We start from the raw sequence: 8360 nt of genomic DNA, 5'->3' as shown, positions 1-8360 counted from the left end.
CACCTGAATATTCGTGGATTCAGATATAAAGTCTTTGCAGGCCCTTAAATATGTATTCACATCCCCAGATTCTTTAATAGGCCATAGAGCTCGTCTACAGTCCTCATTAGCATTCTCATAAGCCAACATGCTCAGCAGTTGTTGCCATGCAGCCTCTCCCACAACAGTACGTTCCACGGTCAATTTCAATCGTGATAAAAATTCAATACAGGGTTTATTAGGTTTTTGAATTACTTTAGTCCAAGAGCCATAATGCTCTCCTACCGGTGGAATCCTTTTCTCATGCCTCAATACCTATGTCTCTTAACTGCTCATGGATCTCTTCAGGAGAGTTTACATTTATATGAGCATCCGCATATTGTTCTGCAGGTGTGGATTACTGCTCTGTGCATTTTGTCTAGCCCTTTTTGTACATAACTCAGTAAACCACATTTTCCATTGTAGGTATTTAGGTTTCTTAAGCAAGGCTCTACAAAGCATCTTCCAATCCACTGGAGCAAAATTATTGTAATGTCGGGCAAGCCCATTAAGCAATTCCTTAACATAATGAGACTGAGGACCATACAACTGCCTTCTTAAGTTTACCAATATCATCAACAGCAACACCTTCATATCTGGCTGGTTGAGCTATACTATTCATAGGGGGTGGTCGAATTACAGGATAAGAAAAAATAGGCATTTCATCATCAAACTCACTGTCTGAGCCCTCTGTTTGTGAGGGAGTGATGCTGTAAAAATTGCATCAGCCAGTCGAGGAGCCAAAGGCTGTTTTACTTTCACTTTCTCAGGTTCTCCTTTCACTCTGCTAATTTCCAACTCCATATGTTGTAATTTTGAGAAAATCAATTGCATTTGCTCAGACATTTTGTTTACACTTTATTCCTTTTGAGCCTTTTTTACCTCTTGTTTTTTCTCTGTTAATTGCAATGCATCCTTATCTATTGTGTCCTTAACCTCGGAGTCCAACTGTAAATCTACAATAGAAGGGGTGACCTCTTTCTTTAACTCTGCTATTAATCTTTCCTCATTCGAAGCTTTAAAAAGGGTATGTAAAATAGCCCAAATGGACCAAAATCTAATAAGAATGTTTTCCCTTTCTCGAACAGCTTTTTCTACAATATTCTTTACTCATTTCCAATTATCAACATCGAATTTTCCTTCATCAGGGAACCAAGGATTCCATTTCCTAACTACCTTAATACACATTTCTATGTCAGAAGAAGAAATGTTTACACCATAAGCAGCAAGTAAATGTTTAAGCATAAGTAAGTACGGAGTACATTTAACTTGTCCTATCACCCTGTAATTAAAATTACTTACCTGAATATCCCTTCCTGAATTCAACAATGCATGGTCCCTGTTTGGGCGCCAATTGTAACATCTAGTGCATTTGGATCCCTGGGTAAGGGTAACAAAATCACCAGGACACAGGGGATGCAGAGTGCAAACAGCAATTGCCACTGCATGCTGTGCTTTATTGTTAGTGGTATTTAAAGACAAGCAAGCATGATCTTTGCCAAGATTTGGTCAGAAGACATTCACACAAAAATTTCAACAGATACATTTTTACTTGACCTATGAGATAATGTCTTGGTATATTTTTTTGGGGGGGGTCCGGTCGTGGGGCCTTAACTCTGGGCGCTGTCCCTCAGCTCTTGGGCTCAAGGCTAGCACTCTATCACTTGAGCCACAGCACCACTTCTGGCTTTTTTCTTTTTGCTTATGTGGTGCTGAGGAATCGAACTTAGGGCCTCATACATGCAAGGCAATCGTCTACCACTGAGCCACCTTTCCAGCCCTGTCTTGGTATATTAGTATCTAAACTATTTTAGAGCAAGCTCAAACCACTTCTCCAATCTCAGGGAAATGCTTGACCAGCTGTTTAACTATGCTTAAGCAAGCAGAAGAGCTACTTACTCAGCTCTCAGGAGTTTGTGACATGTGTTTTGAGATAGGGAGAGAGAACATTTTCCCTCTCAAGCCCGGCATGCCAAGAGCTTTTCTAATATTCAAACACAGTCCACAGATAATCCTGAGGCCAGAGCCTCCATCATTCTTCCCCTTCAACATAGACCCTGAGTCTTCACAGTCTTTGAACTGTAATCTTCCAATCTTCGCATCGTGATTATCTATGGTAGTTAAGAATGTATAAATATAAATAATATTTGCAAGAATACCAGTAGAGGAAAAATGATACAACTCTGTATATAGTGGTGTTCTTTCCAGAATATGGAGGGCATCACATTAGCAGAAGTGCAGTGTATTTTCACAATGGACATAAGCTATTCTTGATGTGAATTAAGGGAATTTTGAGGTGCACCCTACCAGTTGGAAACTGGTGGGCTAGGATGACTTTATGGCATAAATCTTGTGATTGATGGTCATAGAAATAACAGCTTAATCTGATAAACAACTGCTTACTCTTGAAGAATTAATTATCACATGCTTCATATCCCATATCAGAATGTGGCTCTTTTTCTGTTCACTTCTCAGTCTGTAACACTCCATTGGAAAATGCATCTACTGCAGAATTACATAACATGCAAACAGGTATATTTTGAATCTCTCAGGTATGGAATGTTCAGAATTTGAAAATGAGTAGTTATTAGTCATAGGAATTTTGAAGAATACATGCATTCTGTCCTCTTAGCAACTTATTTACTTTTAAAAGTTATGGGTTTCCATAGAATTAAACTGTTTTCTGTTTTAGTATAACAAAGTACTAAATTTATTCTATTTTCAAAATATTGGCAAGTATATTGTGAAAAAACTGTGTAGTTGGATATCATTACAGTTGATGACCCTCTGATAAAGAAGAGATAATTAATTCAAATTAGATGCCAAATAATACCGATATTTTAAAAGTTACTACATAAAGAACAATATTTACTATACCAAAACAGTGAAATTTTATTTCATCAGCTTATTTTTTTAATTTAATTTTAATGTGAAAGTGATGTGCACTGTGGTTACAGCCATTGTAAGTTAGTGAATACATAAGTTTTCAAACTTGTTATCCCCTCTCTCATTTTTCTCAGTTTTTCCTTCACCCTATTACCCCTGCCAAGTTGTAATGTACATTTCCAACTTATTGTCTTGTGAGAATTGCTATTGCATTGGTTTGCTGTTCGTCCTTTGTCTCGCCATTTTTTTGTTCCTGTTCCCTTCCCTAATTAAGGTAAATGTATACACAATACACAGAGTACCAAAATCAAACAGAGGAGGAGATAAAACATAGGGGAAAATCTCAAAGAAAATAGAAATCACATAGTACATAAAAAAAAAAAAAACAACCACAAATAAATATGTTTCCATATCTTGGAGTTCATTTTGCTCAGCATCAGCTTATATGGTCAAATATATGCATAACAAAGCCACTGGAAAATAGTATTTTCATGGACACTATATAATGAAAGCAACATGTTAACTGTTTTTGATGGTGAAGGTGGGATTAAGATTGGTGAATTCACGATTCTGATAAAGGAATTTCAAAAGAGTTAAAAATTTATGACAGGTAAATTTTAATTGTTCAAAATTTTAACAACTTAGCCTATTAAGAAAATTTAAAATTGTCTGGGAAAATAGGCTTTCATGCAAAGAAATCCATGGAGACTTAGCTGAGAGGGAGCAATGTGGGTGAATATGGCTCATTTTCACACTAAACAAACAAACCTTGCTGTAAATCCTGTAGGTTCCCTTGAGAATTGTCCTTACCCAAGAAATAAACTCTGACTGTGTGAAACAATGTTGTAGTGGAATTTAAATTCAAAGTTCTTTAAAAAAAAAAAAAAAGAAATCAAAATTTGCGAATTGACATTTAATTACCAAACAGTAATTCTGTGAAAAAGAAGGAAATATAATTCAAAATCACTTGACTTTATTAAAAGTATGAGAAAAGAGTAGTGAAGAGAGATGAGAGAAACCATAGAGGACTGTTTTCTCTCCAGTGGTGTAATGGGTTCTTGATCTTGATTCTTCCATTCGATCTTCATAAGCTATAAAGCCACAACTCAGGACTGGAGTAACCAGTTCAGACAAAGAATACTCACAGAATGGGGGCTGGGAAAGTGGCTCAGTGGTAGAGCGCTTGCCTTGCATGCCTGAGACCCTGGGTTTGATTCCACCACATAAGAAAAAAAGAAAAAAGCCAGAAGTGGAGCTATGGCTCAAGTGGTAGAGCACTAGCCTTAACCTGAAGAGCTAAGGGACAACGCCCAGGCCCAAAGTTCAGGCCCCATGACCAGACCAAAAAAAAAAAAAAATACGGAATAAAATGTTTGCAGTAGATGTAGGTGATTTATAACCTTAGACAATCTATTTAAATCTGTTCAAAATTCTCCCCTACCCAAACCTGCCCTCTTTGAACAGCTTTGTTTGCTTTTCCCAAGACTGCCCTTAATTAACTGCTTAAAATTTTGTGAGGTCATATACATACTTTCTAGAGATTGCTGTTTGGTTGTGATTTTTGTGTGTTTTTGTTTGTAGTTGTGTTTTTAACTGAATTTCAAAAGGTTGTGCAAGTGTGTTACAATTAAATATGTCCATCTAATTGTCCAATGCTCCTGGGTCAGAGTCACTCATTCTATCATTCTCAACCAACCTTTTTTCCAAGATTTATTTCAGATTTACCACTTACTTATTACATGTGTACATTGAGTATTCTAGCTGTACTTGCCCCTTGTTCCATTTTTCATTTATTCTATGTCTTTACTATTATTCCTTTCTGGTTTCAACTTCATGATAGTCATTCTGTTAAACTGTCTGTTAATAATTTGAAAGGTTTATATACATTCCATAGAGTTTCAATCCTGCATATACTTGAACTTATGTCAGCATATACTTCCATAATTCATGCTTGATGTCAGCATATACTTCCATAATTCATGGATCTGTAATAACAATTTGCAAGACTGGGGACGTGAAGCACTTAAACATCATTTTATTCTCATCTTTTTGGAAGATTAATCTTTATTCAACAAGAAAGTTTAAAAATCGCTTAGAATTTATAGCTAACTACCAGTTTTTATAAATGGCTTTGTGCAATGGTGTGTGATTATTTTATTTTACATGGGATGATATTTTCTACTACCTATAAGTTTTGGAAAAAGAAGAAAACTAAAATTTACTACTTAGAGGAATATGGTAGAAATAGAAGATAGATTTTATGTTTGTCACATCTCTGATCAGTACCCATATTCATGATTTAAAGTCATATTTCTTACTATGTTAGACATATCGGGAAAATATATGATAAGGCAACACATGATAAGGCAACTATTAGTGACTTTTTAAAATGTACCTTCTTACGTGATGAAATTTACTTTATTAGCTAATATTTGGGTTAGAATTATGGGAGGTTGATATATTTAACACATCTGGAAGGCACCTACTGAACAACGCAAATGGTAGGAGATACTATTTCTACACTTTATTGAATGGTTGAACTTATTTGGCATTAGTGTTGGGTAAATAAATCAACTCTATTGTAGCTTGATTCCTGCACTTGAGAAACTTTTAATGTCACTATCATCTACTTGTCAAGTGTTATTTTGTTGAATATGATTCTAAAAAGTTTATTTGAAAAGGAATATACTTTCAGGAGATTAAATGTAGGTTATCATTGGTTTGAAAATGACATTTTTATACTACAGAACCAAGTTTTACTGAAGTACTAGTGTTTTGAAGCACTAAGGGTCTTCTCAATTAATGTTTTTCTAAATTATATTTGACCTCTAAATCAAGTTTTCCTAGTCTTGGTAGACCAATTATGGATCTATGATTCCAGAAATTATTTTTTTGGCTGCACTGAAATCTTTCATTAATCATTAGGAGAGGGGTATTAAAATTAATCTTTTGACATTTGTGATTTTGTTTACTCATATGGGCTTGTCATCTGTAAATTGAAAGTTTGAACTACAGTACATTCTCTCATATATTGTGGTTTCCTCTTTCATTTTAAGTTGCCTTACATTTCACAATTGCTTACTGCTAATTAGTAAAGGAATTGGGACCCTGAAATACTATAGGAAATAAGAAATTGAGATGGGTCTTCAATTACTCTCTGTTAGCATGTTGCATGGGCCAAGGAGAGAAGACTTGCCATTGTTATCTGATGATGCAGATAACTGGGACCTGGTATCCTCTGACCCGTGGCTACTGCAGAAGAATAATAGCTTTTAGGCATCATATGAAGAAAATCACTTTGGGACCAGCGAGTTAGTACAATAAACACAGCAGCAGTGTAAAATCTCTTCTAGATTAGAGGAAAATAATACTTTTTTTTTTTTTTTTTTTACTATGTGAATTCAGAAGACCAAGAACACTTAGATGGTATCACAAGTTTATAGCAAAGATATTGCATTGATACTTTTTATATTCAAATATATATTCTAAACCTAATTATTTATGTTCCAATCTATTTATGGGAATAATTTCAATTTATTTGTAAAACTATGAATTAATTCTAGTAAGATTCACTGTGTGAAATTTAAGATCAGCACATATAAATATAAAATATATAAGTATATATAATATAAGAAATGGTTATGCATTGTTCTGTTTTGGTTAGGGTATCAAAGGCAACTCTGTTTTAAAGTATTATTCCATTATCTCTACCTCAGTTTTTGGTAGAGTTAGACCTAAAGCTTTACCATTTGTAAATTTAAAGCCTGGAGGCAAGAGGAAACACTTTGATTAAAACATTACCAATTTAAGGCCTAATATCGATGAAAAATATATAGACTTCTTCAGGAGCTATGGACATATTTGGTGATAGAAAGTCATTAGTGTAAGTTCCTGCCTGGTTGTATGGTAGACAGGCCAGGATATTAAGTAAACATGCATATAAACAACTTTTTCACCTTTTTGGCTTTAGCTACTTTTGAAATAATAGGTATAATAAACAATTATATATATATATTTGTTGTTGTTGTTTTTGGGTCCAGTCATGGGGTCTGAACTCTGGGCCTGGGCCCTGTCCCTCAGCTCTTCAGTTCAAGGCTAGCGCTCTACCACTTGAGTCACAGCAACACTTCCGGCTTTTTTCTTTTAGCTTATGTGGTGCTGAGGAATCAAACCCAGGGCTTCAGTCATGCAAGGCATGCGCTCTACCACTGAGCCAACGTCCCAGCCCAAACAATTACATTTTGATAAAATACCTTCTATTCTGAACAATTCGGTCTGAAGTGTTCATCTCTCTATGAACCCTTGTAACTAAGATTAGTTTTGTTCCAGTAAGAATCTATGCTGTCAGTTTAAGATATTCTGGTTGGTCTGTTCCTACATGGAAGAAGGATAAAGGGTCAGGAAGACATTTGTGCCACTGAGACCTCATTTAGGAGATTTTAAGCTGCAGAAGTTTAGAAATAGCTCTTAAGAAAGGCATACTTTGAATCCATTAGCTCCACAAAGCTAACTCAGTTGATAAATAAGTACTTGAAAAGCCATCACCTTTGGACTTAGCTGTAAAGGTTTCAAAGTATGATCAAATTTAAAATGAAAATGACAAAATAGTTATTGACAAAAAATTGCAAATGTGAACAATCGACCATACAATAAAAGTTTTTTCCACTATGCACAGAATTTTAGAGAAATAAGATCAATAGCATTTTTAGGAACAATAAGGGTTCCTTGTTACAAATAGGCAACCATGGATATATGCCTGTATAAATATTGTATCATTACGTACTTAAATTTAGAGGATACTACATGCTTCAGCAGCAGGTCTACCCAAATTACAACAATACAGAGATTAAAATGGTACTTGCACAAGGATGGTATGAAAATTTGTGAAGTATTCCATATTTTTCATTCTTCAAATGCAAGAAATGAAAAACAGTTATTAAAAAGTTGATTACAAAAATACAAGTGTAACAATACATGTAATTCATAGAATTAAAGGTTAGTTTGACATCAGTATATTAAATCTTCACCTTAGAAAGGCCCTTACATAGCATAAACTTTATAAAACTTGAAATTAGATAACATTTTCATTTTATCCCAAAGAAATAAAATTTAAACCATGGTCATAGGGGGTTCCCGGAAGATGGTGGAGGAGAAGCTGTAGGCTAAACAAGCTCTCGCATAGAAAGCAGTTTTAGAGTTCCAGTGAACAGTCCTAAGCCAGAGAATCACACCAAGTGTGCCATCACTATACACAGAGTTAGGACAGAGAGGGAAAATCCAGGCAAGGAGACAGATCTGAGCACTTGCCAGCAGCCTCGGTAGCAGCGTTGGCCATAGCCGCCATCCTGTAACACAGAGAATGCAGGACAAAGGAGCCAGACACGGTGGACAAGCAGATTCTACTCAACACCAGCAAGAACTGACAAGGAGCAGACATCTTCATCTTGCAGTTCGCA

General features: G+C 35.4%; 1 pseudogene; it reads left to right on the top strand.

The window, feature by feature from the left end:
• The first annotated feature begins 7707 nt into the window (after positions 1-7707).
• On the top strand, positions 7708-7807 carry LOC122095081 (annotated as a pseudogene).
• The last annotated feature ends 553 nt before the right edge of the window (positions 7808-8360 follow it).

Source organism: Dipodomys spectabilis, unplaced genomic scaffold (genome assembly GCF_019054845.1).
Source record: "Dipodomys spectabilis isolate Male_0828 unplaced genomic scaffold, ASM1905484v1 ptg000333l, whole genome shotgun sequence".
Taxonomy (NCBI): Eukaryota; Metazoa; Chordata; class Mammalia; order Rodentia; family Heteromyidae; genus Dipodomys; species Dipodomys spectabilis.
This window is presented reverse-complemented; position numbering and strand designations above follow the sequence as displayed.